General features: G+C 39.8%; 1 long non-coding RNA gene across 1 annotated transcript in view; it reads right to left on the reverse strand.

Moving 5' to 3' along the window:
- LOC134299558 (uncharacterized) overlaps positions 1 to 16176 on the reverse strand; it is a 41580-nt gene extending 25404 nt beyond the window's left edge. Inside the window, exons 1-2 of the long non-coding RNA XR_010006777.1 lie at positions 15688 to 16176; positions 1424 to 1507 (exon numbers count right to left, since the gene is read on the reverse strand). This is a non-coding gene — a long non-coding RNA (uncharacterized LOC134299558). The remainder of the gene's footprint in view (positions 1 to 1423; positions 1508 to 15687) is intronic.
- Positions 16177 to 16634: the final 458 nt, after the last annotated feature.

A 16634-nucleotide genomic window follows, 5' to 3' on the forward strand; every position in this document is an offset into this window, starting at 1 on the left:
TTTTCTCTGCAATATATCTATTTTCTCTCCCACAACAAAATTTCGTTAGAGATATGTCCCACAGCAATCTGATTTGCGTGTGTTTACCTTGTGATGTCCACTCAAAACCAGATCATGCCAAATGGAGGATACATGAGAAAAATCATATGCAAAACATCTCATAGAAGTGGTACAGACTTCCAAAAGGATTATAGTATCATACATTAACCATCTCAGGACTATGTTGATTTATGGCAACAAAAATGACAAGAAAGAAGTACCAATGAGCTGCAAGATGTACATTACCTAACAATGTATTACATTGTTTTGTGAATACTATAATATTCCTAAAATCATATGAGTGACCAAGAAACTACTTAAAGAATTTTATCCATGACATCAAGCAGGAGGTGGATGTATTGCCTTCTCTAAAGCCACACTGGTTTCATTCTGTATTTGCAATATTATTGCAATATTATAATTCTTTTTCAGACCCTTTTTCTTTCTTCAAATGATTTCCCATTACAATGAACTGGAGCAAAGGATGTATACTACTGGCTTCCTGATCTTCTCCACATTTGCCTCTACTCACATCCGATCTCTTACATTAAGATTAGGCAGTTTTCTATGGGAGCTGGTGTTGGATCTCTGTCTCCCTAAAAGCAGACCTCTAATTTTTTTTTAATTCTTGGCAATGGTGATCTAAAATATTCTACATTTACCTTGATGTATGTCTCTAAAATCACAGGATAGCAGAGTTAGGATTATGCTACCATCAGCTTGTTTTCCTTTCTCTTTCTATAAATATAGGGTGGGCCAAAGTCACAAACGTGTTTCAATATTTCATAACTCATTTTTTGTTTTTAATTTACAATGTAATAGTATCATATACAGTATATATAGGAAATAAATTTTTGTTATGTGTGAAAAATCAAATCTCATAACCATAATTTAATATCATAGCATCATACAGTATATATAGGACCCTTTTGTGACTTTTGGCCCATCCGGTATATATATTTGTTGTGTGACTTCAAGTCATTTCTGATTTATGGCAACCCTAAGGTGAACCTTTCACAGGACTTTTTAGGGAATAGAATGTGTGGTTCACCCAAGGTCCCTCAATGGGTTTCCCTAGGCAAGCAGGAAATCAAACTCTGGTCTCTAGAGTCATAGTTCAATGCTCCAACCACCACACCACTGGCTTTCATATGAATACAAAGAATATGGAATCTCAGATAGTCTCGGCAACCTGGAATTCATGTCCATTACATATACATGACTTGTTATATTTCTTAAGATTTTACAACTCCGTTTTTTAGACTTATATAAAGAAAAGAAAAAGCATGCCTATAATACAAAGGTGGTGTGTGGTATACCTTTTGACTGGTATCTGATTTAAAACACAATTGCTATTTTTCAAAAGAAAAATATATATTCTTACTTCAAGTAGCATTAGTCCAGTACTTAATGGCATTAATATCCAGGTATTTTCTTTATACCGTTTCCTGATCTCTTCCTCACAGCCCTGTAATAACAAGCCCAAATTAAATGGAAAGTATTTGTATTCCTTCCTTTAAACAGCTATATTTTAAAAGTGTCTCCAGGTCCAAGAAAATTAACAGATTGGAAGGCACATAAAACAATGCTGTAAGAACATAAGCACATAATCTTGCCTGAATGCATTTAGAATGTAAAGTGATTTTATATGCCAAATATGGCAAGTCACGCTGACTAAAAGTAGGCAATTTGCTTATTATTGAATGAGAGTTTTCAAATATGAGGCCTTGAGCTAAGAGGGATTTTTTTGTCTACTTAACAAAGGGTGCATCTACATGGCAGAATTAATGCAGTTTGACACTACTTTAACTGCCATGACTGTCATGCAATTGAATCTTGGGAGTTGTAGTTTTACAAAGTCTTTAGCCTTCTTTGCCAAATAATGCTGATGCCTTAAAGGTAAAGGTAAAGGTTTCACATGACGTTAAGTCCAGTCATGTCTGACTCTAGGTGTTGGTGCTCATCTCCATTTCTAAGCTGAAGAGCCGGCGTTGTCCGTAGACACGTCCAAGGTCATGTGGCCGGCATGACTGCATGGAGTGCCGTTACCTTCCTGGCGGAGTGGTACCTATTGATCTACTCACATTGGCATGTTTTCGAACTGCTAGGTTGGCAGAAGCTGGAGCTAACAGCAGCCGCTCACGCCGCTCCCGGGGATTGAACCTGGGACCTTTCGGTCTGCAAGTTCAGCAGCTCAGTGCTTTAACACACTTCGCCACCGGGGCCCCTTTTGCTGGTGCCTTGCAAAACAATAATTCCCGGGAGGAGAGGAAGGTTACAATTATTATTATTATTATTATTATTATTATTATTATTATTATTATTATTATTATTATTATTTTATTATGACACAGCAAACAAGATAGATATGCTGGATTTCATATCACAAAATCACAAGTCGAACACTTCCCAAGTGTCTAGGACTGTGTGATGTATTTTCGGATGATGCGCGCAGATCCCAGTAGGGTGGCCTTTTGCAGTTGGCAGATTGTAATTTTGTCAATGTCTATTGTTTCCAAATGCCAGCTGACATCTTTGGGCACAGCACCCAGTGTACCATCACCACCGGGACCACCTGCACTGGTTTCTGCCAGAGTCTTTGCAGTTCAATCTTGAGGTCCTGATAGCGGCTGGGTTATACAATCAGGGCCAGCTAACACCTCCCAACAAAAAATTCACTCAGGGAGGAAGCAGCCAGGCTTTAAAGCTGCAAGGCTATTACATGCTAATCATTTTGACTAATTGCAGCATTCATACTTGCCTCCAACAGGCAAAAAAAAAACAACAATCAGAAATATTGTATATTCACAAGCTTTAGAAAATAATATCCTCTGATGGCGCAGCGTGCTAAAGTGCTGAGCTACTGAACTTCTAGACTGAAAGGTTGCAGGTCTGAATTGGGGGAGCGGAGAGAGCCCCCACTGTTAGCCCCAGCTTCTGCCAACTCTAAAGTTCAAAAACATGCAAATGAGAGTAGATGAATAGGTACTGCTCCAGCGGGAAGGTAACGGCACTCCATGCAGTCATGCCACATGACCTTGGAGGAGTCTACGGACAACACCAGTTCTTCGACTTAGAAATGGACATGACCAGCAACCCCCAGAGTCAGACACGACTGGACTTAATGTCAGGGGAAAACCTTTACCCTTTACCTTAACTACCAACAATTCCTCAATACTTTATTTCCCATACCACCATACTTCACAACAGCAACGCGTGGCCGGGTACAGCTAGTGTGTGTGTGTGTGTGTGTGTGTGTGTATATATATATATATATATATATATATGTGTGTGTGTGTGTGTGTGTGTGTGTATATTGGAGTTACACTTTAAAAATTGACCTGTTCTGACTTACATACAAATTCAATTTAAGAATAAACCTACAGAACCTATCTTGTTAATAACTTGGGGACTGCTTGTATCGCATACCTTGCTGTGGAATACTTTCGCTAAATTGAACACTGCTAGAGATGCCCAGGTACAGTTCCACACACACACCCATCCTGAAGAGCTACTAAATAAGGGAGCAATGGGAAAGCTCCTTCATGGCCCTTCCCAGTTGGATGTCGTTCACTAGATTCACTTCATCTTACTTCTTCCACACTTCTACACAACTGTGTGCTAGATCTTTATCGTCACCAGCTTCCAATGGGATCAGTGTTTCCCAAAGGAAAGGAAACAGATTAAAACATGACTGGAAAATTACATTCATGACATTTCATGGAGAAAAGGGGAAGACAGAAGACGTACCCTAGTGAATGCTGCATTTTTTGCTGCATCACAAAACCATTTATTTTCCTTAGATGCCATGGAAGAACATGGAACTTGATTTACATGTTCTTTATGCTCATTGCATATTCAGTCTGCATGATTGTATCACCCACAACAATGGAACTGGGTGGGGGGGGGGGGAGAAGAAAGTCTACAATATTTTTATATATAACATTTATTTGAATTTTGCATTTGTACATAAAATAGACTATAGAAATCTACAATATTTTGATGGACAGAAGGACAGGCAGGTAAACAGTATAGCCAGTATATTGAAAAACAACAATTATGCCCTCTGCATGTTGTTAAAAACGCTTTTCTTTCCCAACTGGTGAAAAGACAGGGTAATGGGCTCCTGTAGATCAAGGGTGCACCAAAAGCATACCTTATTTTCAAGCTGAAGAGTCATATTAAAGGCAATTAGTGGCAGAAAGGGGAATGTTGATCACAACAGAAGATTTGCACATGCTATTTAATCCTGAATCTATTTCAGATTAAGGTGAATTATAGTTCTGTACAGTCGTCACTACTATGTTGGCTAAGTCTGCTGGGATGGACAGTCAAAAATCTAGAAAGCATAATATCTACTATATTTAGGACTAGCAGTTGGATTTAATCCAGAAATGTCAATTATGTGATTCTCCAGATGTTTTGAATTGCAGCTTCCAACATTCTTTACCATTAACTGTCTTGGTTTACTGGGAGTTACAATCCAACAGCAATTGGAGAACGGCACAATCCCAACAGATCTGACGTTGCAATTCTGTTCCTGGTTTCTGAAGCAAATCCCACCAAATTCAGTGTGAGTTACCTTTGAGCAGTCATGTATAGGGCTTCATTGTTAGTATTGTTCTGACCTATTTCTTATTGCCATGTTTACAAACAGAATCTATTGGAAACAGATTATGTGAACAGTCATAATCTGAAATCTTACTGAAATAGCTATGCTTCCTAATGGCTATGCCTGTTACCATGTTCACTAATGATCTTTTGAAGAAAGTACTTCAATTTCTACCACAGTGGCTTCCCAAGTGCTGAAAGGCATTCAGACTATCCCAATGATGTGCCCTTCCGGGTATTTTTTTATTTCCATATCTAGAAACATGTTCATCTATCTGAGCTTTCCATAAGTTATTAATCTGTCAACAAAGGATATTATTAACCCTATTAGTATGTTTTGATTTTAATAATTTCTAAGAACACTTTAGCCACCAATTACATTGAGTTATCATGAAAATCATTTAAAGTGAGAGTCCATTGAACAAGATGTGTAGTTAAAAGGGGAGGATGTTTATAAGAACAGTATAACAAATAACTACTGTACTTAGAGTTCAGAGATAGAAAGAATACCAGTACCATTATTGATTTCTGGGTGGAAACCTGATGAACCCAATCAGAAAGAATACCAGGTATTTTCACATTTCAAAGTGTTTAATACAAACCAAATATGAATTATTTGTGCAACAAATTTTTGCTTTGTGAAAAGAAAATTCTACTAACACTATTTCCAGATAGTGATGTCTGTCAGGAGCGGTCCTAGGTTTTTTTAGTATGTAAGCGAACCTAGGGCCGCCCCCGCCCCCCCCCCCCGAAATTACACCCCTCCCAACTTACCGGCGGTGGCGACGGCGGCAGTGGTGGCGGCGACCATTGGGTCACTTGCCTTGGAACAAGGAAGTATAGTAGAGTCTCACTTATCCAACATAAACGGGCCGGCAGAACGTTGGATAAGCGAATATGTTGGATAATAAGGAGGCATTAAGGAAAAGCCTATTACACATCAAATTAGGTTATGATTTTACAAATTAAGCACCAAAACATCATGTTATACAACAAATTTGACAGAAAAAGTAGTTCAATACCCAGTAATGCTATGTAGTAATAACTGTATTTACAAATTTAGCACCAAAATATCATGATGTATTGAAAACACTGAATACAAAAATGCGTTGGATAATCCAGAACGTTGGATAAGCAAGTGTTGGATAAGTGAGACTCTACTGTACTTACTATTCTCACGAGATTTCGCGAGATTCCTGTGAAATCTTGCGAGAATAGCAAGTACTTCCTTGTTCCACAGCGAGCTTCATGGGCCTCCATTAAGAACCGGCCCAGATGTCTGTGTATGAATGTGTAAGTTTATGAGCATGCAAGATTGCTTTTCTTTTTCTCTTCTGTTCTGGTAATGAAAGAAGGAAGGGGAGTAAAAACCCATATGACAAGTGGGATGTTGATGATTCTGAATGAAGAAAAAAAAACACTTTCCATACAACCCTTCCATGAGTGTTTATGCACAAATTTATGCACAAAAATATTGCAACACAGAAAGGAAGAAATATTTCTGAAATATAATTCTGGAGTAGAATTCTCTGGGAATTCTCTGGGAACCCCTGGTGGTGCAGCGGATTAAACCGCTGAGTGCTGAACTTACTGACTGAAAGGTCAGCAGTTTGAATTTGGGGAGCGGGGTGAGCTCCACTGTTAGCCTCAGCGTCTGCCAACCTAGCAGTTTGAAAGCATGCAAATGTGAGTAGATCAACAGGTACCGCTCCGACAGGAAGATAATGGCACTTCATGCAATCATGCTGGCCACATGACCTTGGAGGTGTCTATGGACAATGCCGGCTCTTTGGCTTAGAAATAGAGATGAGCACCAATCCCCAGAGTCAGACACAACTAGACTTAATGTCAGGGGAAAAAAATTACCTTTACTAGAATTCTCTGAAGACCATGAACTACTCAAAAGACCAATAAATTCATCATATAGCAAAGTTCAAACTTCCACTAAAAACTGAAATAAGTTTATTGTACTTTAGATACATCATAATTTATTGGAAAAGAGAGTAATGCTCAGTAGAATAGAAGGCAGTAGGATTAGAGGAAGACCAATTAGAGTTGTGGAAAGTCTGAGGAAAAGATCTGAGCAGCCATTAGAAATCTACATAATATTCCTGTGGTCTTCTGCTATATAGGTGTCACTCTGCCACAGACTATGTTTTTCACATGTCAGGTTCAGCTCACAATTAGGTTAATCTCCAGTTGTAGGGAAAGAGGTTAATCTTGTGCAGCAATGTCAGTGGTCATAACTGACTAGTCAGAGACAGGCGGCAAATAAATCCCTGTCTCAAGCAGCCTCAATTCAATGAAACAAAGAATTGTATACAGACAATTTCTCTAACTACTGAAGGGAAAACTATACTACGTCATTTACACATCTTTTAGATCTCAAAAAAACATAAACCAACAACACAAAATGACATTTTTGTAAAAGGACAACTGTGGAGCTTCGCTATCAATATCTGTATTTCTTCACTTCTCCCTTTTAATTTTTTTTAAAATAATGTTTGTATTAAGTGTGTTAATGACGTACAGAATGTAAAAGAAAACAACAAAAGACAATCAAATACACATAATACAGACATGCCATTCCCCCCAAAACCCCACCCCCTCCCCTCACCCATTAACCACTGACCATGACTTCCAGCACCACTCAGTGTGGAACTAATATCTCAAAAAAAAAAAAAAAACCCTACCCTTATCTTTGTGTTAATAAATTTCCCTTGCGGCTACTGTAAAGTCTACTTATGGTATGTCTTCCTTTCTAAATATCCAAATGCAAACCTCCATTTCCTAGCAAAATCTTTATTACTTCCTCCTCGAATGCCATTGGAGAACTTGGCCATTTTGATATACTCTAATAATTTTTCTCTCCAGTCCTTAACTTCATCATCTTGCCCTTGATCGGCCCCTCTTTCTTTTTCCTTTCCTTTTCCCTAGCATCATTCTCTTCTTCAAGCTTTCTTGTCTTCTCATTATATGGCCAGAAAAGCAGATGGAGGAGACAAAAGAATGGTTTACCCCAAGGCAGCGTTCTTGCACCGACCTTATTTAACATCTTCACGAACGATCAGCCACTACCACCACTCACAAAGAGCTTTATATATGCTGATGACCTTGGCCTTACAACACAAGCTAAGATTTTGAAACAGTTGAAAAGCAACTCACTAATGCCTTGAAAGACCTCTTCAGCTACTACAAAGAGAACCACCTGAAGCCCAACCCTTCCAAGACACAAGTGTGTGCTTTCCACCTACGTAACCGTGAAGCCAACAGGAAACTGAAAGTTACTTGGGAAGGCCAAGAGCTCGAACACTGTTTCCATCCTAAATACCTTGGTGTCACCTTAGATCGAACACTAACATATAGGAAACACTGCATGAACACCAAGCACAAAGTAGCTGCACGCAACAACATCCTGCGGAAACTGACTGGCAGCTCATGGGGTGCAGACCCACAAGTAATAAGAACATCAGCCCTGGCCTTGTCTTTCTCAACTGCGGAGTACGCCTGTCCTGTCTGGCAAAAGTCTGCCCATGCGACGCAGGTGGACATAGCACTGAACGAAACATGCAGAATCATCACAGGATGCCTTAAACCTACACCTATTGATAAACTCTATAAGTTAGCTGGCATTGCCCCTCCTGATGTGCGACGGGAAGTTGCTGCTAACTGCGAGAGAAAAAAGGTCGAACATTATGAAAGCCACCCACTGCATGACTATCAGCCTCCTCCCACCAGACTCAAATCACGGAAGGGCTTCATGAGAACCACCACTCCTCTTGATGTTCCTCCAGCAGCAGCAAGGGTGTCTCTCTGGGCAGCTAAACCTGGCAATTCTAACTGGATGACCCCCCATGAGGGTCTTCCTCCAGAGGCAAACCAAGAATGGGCAACTTGGAAGTCCCTAAACAGACTGAGAAGCGGAGTGGGCAGATAAAAAGACAACTTGGCAAGGTGGCACTACCTGGAGGAATCCTCCACCCAGAGGCGGTCCAACAATGAGGCGAATTAGGCAGTCGCCTGTGGCGCAAAACATACGGGGGGCGCAGTTGAGACTGCTTTTTCTGTTGATTTGTTGTAAAACCTGATGTTTTGGTGCTTAGTTTGTAAAATCTTAATGTAATTTGATGTTTAATAGGCTTTCCCTTAATCCCTCCTTATTATCCAACATTTTAGCTTATCCAATGCTTTTAATTTTCAGTGATTGGTTTGGGGGGGGGAGGCGCCAAAATTCTGTTTGCCTGCACTTGAAAAATATCTAGGGCCGGCTCTGCCTCCACCTTGTGTGACTGTGGAGCAGAACAAACAACTCTGCATATGTATGCTTGCCCACAATGCCCTGCCTCATGTACGGAGGAGGAGTTGTTTAAAGCTACAGACAATGCGGTTGCTGTTGCCCGCTTTTGGTCCAAAACTATTTAGTTACTTGTGGTTTCCTTTTTCCCCCCCATCATTTTGAAATGTATTTGTCGTACAATGCTTTTGACACGAAATAAAATAAAATTATTGGCCAGTTACACACATAGTCTACAATTAATTTTATACAGTATTTTAAATAAAGTGTCATTTTAGCCACCCACAATGAAGCATTTTATTACTTATTGAAAACTTCTGTGATTTCACTTGAAAGATGGCATACAAATAAAATTAAATTGTTTTCCTTCAAATTATAGTATTTATTTATTTATTTTGGATTCATCTACGCTGAAAATGACAGCTTTCAAGACACTCTTGAAAGCAATTAACTCTCTCCTGTGTTAAGTGTTTAGTTTTTGCCTGGAGTGTTTACGACTACCTGTTGCTGAAATGAAATCAGCAAGAAGAATATTCAGGCATTGCCTTGAAATTAGTCAGTTTCCACTCCCATTATATTCTGAAAACTTATTTTCTTAATGTGTTGAAACGCACAAAATAGAATCATCTAAAAATAAATTAAGAATAGCATGGGTATCCTCTTCTCCATACATAGGCTGGTATATTAGGAGATGCATCAATTGTATCTCTATTTTGTGTGGACTTGAACCTGTGCTTCCATTTTTGATTTGGAACAAGGATATCTTGGGAAAAGGTAAAACCAGGATAGGACCACACTTTGGATTGATTATTGTGAGAAGCTTTTAGTCTCCATACTAAGGGTACTCATAAATTCTGCTTACCACAACCAATAAACAGCGGATTCTTTGAAGGCTTCCGAAGTATCCCAAGAGCCCAGTAAACACAACAATGGATCCAATTGCAAACAGCATATGAGAAACTGACATTATCAAGGAATGTTCTCCTGTGGAGACTAATATAAAATATATTCATATTTTAAACTTTTAAATATTACCTTTTTTAAAAAAAAATGCAGTGTGCTAGCTTGTTTATACTATCAGCAAACATAAGAAATTGGCTATGTGCTTTTGCAAAACGAAGGACATTGTATATTCTTCTATGCAAGGGACTCCTGGTCTGATATTAAGGCCCCATCTACACTATCATATAATCCAGTTTGAACTGCATTATAATGGTCAGTGTAGGCTCATATAATGCATATTGAACTACATTGGATTATCGGAGTCTACACTGCCAAATATTCCAATTCAGTGTAGTTAATCTGAATTCTGAAACTAGATTATATGGCAGTGTAGATGGGGCCTTAGGCTAACTGTTTGAAAGCTGCTCAGAATGGTAATCTATGAGAAAAGAAATGTTAATCTATGGCCTCATCTATACTGCTAGGTAATGCAGTTTGAAACTGCATGATATGGTCAGTGTAGACTCATATAATGCAATTTAATACAGTTAAAATGCATTATATGAGTCTACACTGACCTTATCATGCAGTTTCAAATTGCATCATATGGCAGTGTAGACAGGGCCCCAGTCACAAGTTAGACAACTGAGACTGGTTTGGGGGTAAATGTTCTGTCCCAAAAACATCTTGGGAGTCACATGGAGTAGCCAAAATGCCTCAATCAAAAGACCTTCTAAAACTACAACCAGTAGAGCCATGAAAGAAACAAACTGGACAGTTATTGAAGATTATTTTAAAAAGGAATACTAAGAAAGAAAGAAGAGGAAGAAATTGGAAGTGAAGAACGGAAGTCAACTCCCCCGTTCCCCTTCTTATTTTAATCTGCTTTCCCCTGATCTGTAGCCAGAACCCCCATCTACCCTTCCCCACTTCCCAGAAACTACCCAATATTGTTTCCCCCCTTAAATCAACCCCCCACCAAAACACCTACCCCCTTTCCTCGTTAACATAGCTACCCCTCTTCCAGCACTGATCCTACCCCACTTTCCTTATTTTTTCCTTTAGAATTTTATCTGTAGTGTATTAGAAATTGCATTAATAAAAATCATTAAAAATAAAAAATAAAACTACAACTCCTATGATTCCATAGCATTAAGCCATGACATTTAAAATGATGTCAAACTGTATTGTTTCTGCAGTGTAGATGCACCCAGTGGTGTGGATCAAAGCATTACTCATGGAACTAAACTGGTATAATTAATTAGATAGATTCTGCTTTTGTCATCTAAACCAAGCAACCCACTTTCTTTCACTGATTTTGAAAGCATGTTCGTGTGATGAAGGGCACCATAAAATGACAACAAAACTGGCACTTGCAACTCATAGTTTCTGTGAAGGCGCAATTGTAACACATTGCTGCCACCATGTGGAGAATCAACAATGTTTTGTATTCAGTCACACATATACTTTACATTACAACACTTGAAAGAATAGATATATATATGGTGAGGTGATCATAATCATGCAGTAGAGCAAAAATCGTGTTTTGGTTATAGGAAATCCACAAGCATAAGACTCAACACCTGAAAGTAATAAAAAACATTGCTTCATATTGGAATTATGCTACAGAATGTGTCCTTTAAAAATTAAATCAGTTGTCTTACGTGACACAAAAGCATCTTACCAAAAAAAAACTGCATTGAGGATATTTAAGAAGTTGAGTATGAAGAGTTTGTCTCTTTTTCTCATTTTCTTTTGTATTTAAATGTCACCTAAAACCAACATCACGCTGTTACTTTTCAAAACACTTCTTGTGTTAGAAAAGGAGCCCATAAGAGTCAAAGAAGAACAACAAACTACTTACAGGGGCTTTTAAAAGTTTTGATTTTTTAATAAATTATTATTTTGGGGAGGAAGGCTGCAATGCTAGACTAGTGCAGAAGTACACAAGCCTGAGGGCACACACACACAAGCAAGGTGAACTGGGGCAGGAGCGTATGAGCCAAAAGGTAGGGGAGGGAGGTCAGTCAAAGAGGTGAACAAGAAAGGATTTTTTGGGTAATTTAAAAATATTTTTTGGGGGTGAAAGAAGGTGCAGAACAGAAATTAGCCATCAAGCCCCCATTTTGGGGGGGGGGCTTTCACCGTTAGGCTGACATTTTGTTTACGTGAGAATCCATGCTGTCCACCGTGCTGCTTCTTTGATTCCATTTTTTGCTGCTTTTCATGTAAGTGAATTAGTTGTTAGGTCTAAGGGTGACACATCAGGTAAGGCCCTTCAATTTGGAGATGTTTCTTTTGAAGGTAGTTCCCTGTGGGGTTTTTTTTTCGTGTCAGAAGCGACTTGCACCAAGTCGCTTCTGGTGTGAGAGAATTGGCCATCTGCAAGGACATTGCCTGGGGACGCCCAGATATTTTGATGTTTTACCATCCTTGTGGGAGGCTTCTCTCATGTCCCTGTATGAAGCTGGAGCTGATAGAGGGAGCTCATCCTCATTCTCCCCGGGTTGGATTTGAACCTGGCAGCCTTCAGGTCAGCTACCCAACCTTCAAGTCACAAGGCTTTAACCCACTACGCCACCGGGGGGCCCAAATCCCTGTGGGTGAAAATTTGTTAATCAAAAACCGATCAGAGAGGTCGTGGAAGCAATTTACATTTATAGCCTTGCTCTGAGGCTGATTTGTGCCCCGTTATGCTATTTTTTAGGGCTCATCAAGGGACGGGATTTCTCAAGAGGATGAGGGGGGGTGATGGGTTTCAATCTGAGCAAACTGAGGAATCTGTTGTGATCAGGGAGAATTGCAGGTCTTAGATCAGAGAGAATCGCAGGCAGTTGAAGCTGAGACATAGAATGTTTTGGATTCCGATGTTCGTTCCTTAGCAACAGGGGAAAGGGAAACTTGTGAAAGATCCATTTCTTTTGGGAATCGTCCTTCAGCAAATGGGGAGTTTTCCCGCAATTTCAGATTAGGTCTCCGGATGGAGGGTGGGAGAGATTGATTAATTAGGCATTCGGAGAGACTCCGTGAGAAGTCTTTGAAACCCTGGTGTATGAGGCATGATTTGATGGCTTCTTGGTCAAGCTTGGGCTTAAATTAAGTGCTGTTTGCTTGGTGTCTCTCAAAAGAGGCAACATTGCCATAAGGTCCAGGTTCCTGTCTAGCTCTTAAATTCATGATTCAAGTTTCATGCCTTTGCCTATGTACCTGGGAGAGTTTGCCTTAGAAAAAGTTCCTGTTTTTATGCTCATAGATTTATGCCTGTGATTTTGACTCTTTTGACTTCATGTACATTGCCATTTTTGGACTATTTTTCTTTTATTTATAGACTTGCTATTTTACAGTTCCTTTTCTACTGCTTTTTTGGGAAACGCCTTTTTCCCTTTGTACTTACTTTTCTTAATAAACAAATGTAGTTATTATTACTGGATCAGTGTTGTGCTGGGTGAAAAAGTGTCTCAAGGCTAGAGTGCAACACTATTTGTTATTTTATACCAGTCTCAACCTGTGGGTCCCCAGATGTTTTGGCCTTCAACTCCCAGAAACCCTAACAGCTAGTAAACTGGCTGGGATTTCTGGGCCAAGACACCTGGGGACCTACAGGTTGAGAACCACTGTTTTATACCATTGCCAGGCCCTTCTTCAGGTCCTCTGTTTCTCATGCTAACCGATTGCCACTGACCAAATGCCAGTTTTTGTCCACGACAGCCAAGGCACTCACTAAATTGGGCTTGGTGGGAGTGCAGTTTGGTATGCAGTTTTTTCAGAAGGGAGCTGCTTCTACAGCTGCTGCTCTTGATTTCAACACAAGGGATATTCATGCTATCGGATGGTGGCAGTCTAGGGTTTACCATGGGTATCTTTGCCCTTTTTATCACTAATTTGTTTTTGTTTCAGATCCCTGATTGTTGACTGAGCCGGTACGACATAACTTCTGATTTGCGGCCACAGCTACATCTTCTGGACTGAGCATCAGGCATGCAGGAGCCATTCTGGAGCTCACTTGGGTCCTTGGTCGCATAGCCACTGTTGAATGGTTGGGCTGTGGGGGCTTCGTTGGCACGACTTATTGCCCCTGTTGTTTAGGGGGTGGCATGGCCTGTCTCCTCACATTCTGATTTTATATCTTTGGGGCAACAACCTGGGGCTCCTTTTGGGAAAGGCTCTGGTTATGATCACTGGCCCTTTGCTAAAATTGCATGGTCTGCCATTATCTCGAGGTAGCATTGGCCCAAGGAAGGAAACACACATTGTTTAGATGTGACTCGAAAAAGAATCAATAGAGAAATCAAGCATGCCATGGTTAATTGTTTCGGCGATCACATTGATCACCACGAAACCACTTATAGACAACCTAAATTGTTACGGTTGGACGGGATTCACCTTTTGGAGATAGAATTGGAGCTGTTTCTTGAGGATTTGCAGCATGGCATTAAATTCATACCATGTTTCCCTGAAAATAAGACAGTGTCTTATATTAATTTTTGCTCCCAAAGATGCTCTAGGTCTTATTTTCAGGAGATGTCTTATTTTTCCATTAAGAATTCACATTTATTGTTGAACAAAAAAAGAAAAGAATAGTTACTATATACTGTATCGTAGTTGTCATCAAAAACCAGCATAACCAGACAAACTGAATCCTATCAAGAATTTCTTGTTACTACCATTATTTCCATGTACAACACTCTATAATAATAATAATAATAATAATAATAATAATAATAATAATAATAATAATAAAACTTTATTTATATACCGCCCTATCTCCCGGATGGGACTCAGGGCGGTTTACAGTCATAAAAGCAACACAAACATTACATAACAACATAATACACATTATTAAACAAAGTAAAATAATACAATTATAACAATAAATCACACTTACATGACCAGATCAAGGGGACGGGAACCATGGTACATTCATTTACCAATCCTGCATGCTCTGCTGTTCTGTTTGGCGGGCATGCTTTCAAACAAAAACTTTGCTAGGTCTTACTTTCGGGTGAGGCCTTATATTTAGCAACTCAGCAAAACTTCTACTAGGTCGTATTTTCTGGGGATGTCTTATTTTAGGGGAAACAGGGTAATATGTGGTGTTAGTGATGAATAGGGGACTCAGTGGACACGGGCCTTCTCTTTGTGGCAGGTATTGGGGGTAGCTATGATTCGATGTTTGCCTACTGGCATTATTTGTTGTTGGATGGGAACTTTGAACCGCCCCTCCCCCTTTGCAGGTAAACCAATCTGGGGGGTGGGGGATTAATATCCTGTCCTTAGCGGTGGTCTTTGGGGTCTCTAGTTAGAATCCACCTCAGAGAAAGTCAATAACTCAACCTACCATGGGGCCAGAAACAAAGTAGCCAATTCTAAATAACAAAGTCCTAAAGCCTGATATAAAGCCTGGAACCAAATGGAGGCCTCCAAATAGGATGCAATCATAAATGTTGAGGAGAACCTAAAATGGCTGGCTGAGCCCAAGTGTGAAGAGGGAGACAATATACAGTCTCACTTATTCATCATAAACAGGTTGGCAAAACATTGGATAAGCGGAAATGTTGGATAATAAGGATTTAGGAAAAGTCTATTAAACATCAAATTTCTTTATGATTTTACAAATTAAGCCCCAAAACATCGTGTTTTACAACAAATCAACAGAAAAAGCAGTTCAATACACAGCAATGTTATGTATTTACAAATTTAGTACCAAAACATCGCAATGTATTGAAAACATTGACTAAAAAAACATTGACTACTAAAAAATTGACTGCAAATAAAGATAGAATTGCATAAAATGAACTTACAGTAACAACATTGTCGGAAGTTATATCCATAAAACCTTCAGTCCTTGCTGCCTAGAGAAACAGCTGTGGATCCAGACGGGAGGCAGACTGCATTGGATAATACAGAACATTGGATAAGCGAAGGTTGGATAAGCAAGACTCTACTGTAGCTGCTCCTCAGCAAGGTAAAGAGAACCAAAAATGTCTAAGAACAAAAGTGAAGGAGACAATATGGCTGCCCCACTGAAAGTTAAGGAAAACCTAAAATGGCTGCCTGAGACTGAGTGTGAAGGAGACAATATGTCTGCCTGACTGGCAAGGGCTTAAAGCCTGATCATGAGGCCTGAAAGCAAATGGAGGCTTCCAATAACAGTTGGAAAAATTAGTAATAAAAATATCTGGGTTTAAAGCTTGAACAAGTGGTTTGCTACTTTTGAGTGAGGCCTAAATTAGGTCTCTATGGAGGCCCACGAACAGGCCTGACTGTACAGTCAAATGAGGTGAAGCTAGCCAAAGTGTGACGGCGCGAGTGGCGCCATCTATATGTCAAACTATAAGTTTTAAGATCTGAATTGCTGTATCATGCCTGATTTTGCCCTTACCCCGTAAATGTAGTTGGATTGGTTATTTATATCTGTCAATCAATGTTGTTTGTACCTGTTACATTGCTCACTCAGCAAAACTGTTTGGCTCCACCTCTTCCTGGAGTAGGACTGTGTTTCCTCCTTTTCATTCCATCAGCAAGTTCTGTATCGGATGGACGTGAAAGAGCGGCTTGGCTCTGAAAGCCCTTCAAAAGTTACCTCTCAGCACCAATTCTGAGGTTCTTACCCTTGGGACTCACACTTCATGTTCAGGGCCAACCTGAACAACGTTGAGGAGTCTCAAGCGCCTTCACATCAGTCCTTTGGCAACAGAGGAAGACTCTTGTCTTCAGACATAGGTCATTGGACTGAGGCTGAGTTTGC

The sequence above is a fragment of the Anolis carolinensis genome, chromosome 5 (genome assembly GCF_035594765.1).
Source record: "Anolis carolinensis isolate JA03-04 chromosome 5, rAnoCar3.1.pri, whole genome shotgun sequence".
NCBI lineage: Eukaryota > Metazoa > Chordata > Lepidosauria > Squamata > Dactyloidae > Anolis > Anolis carolinensis.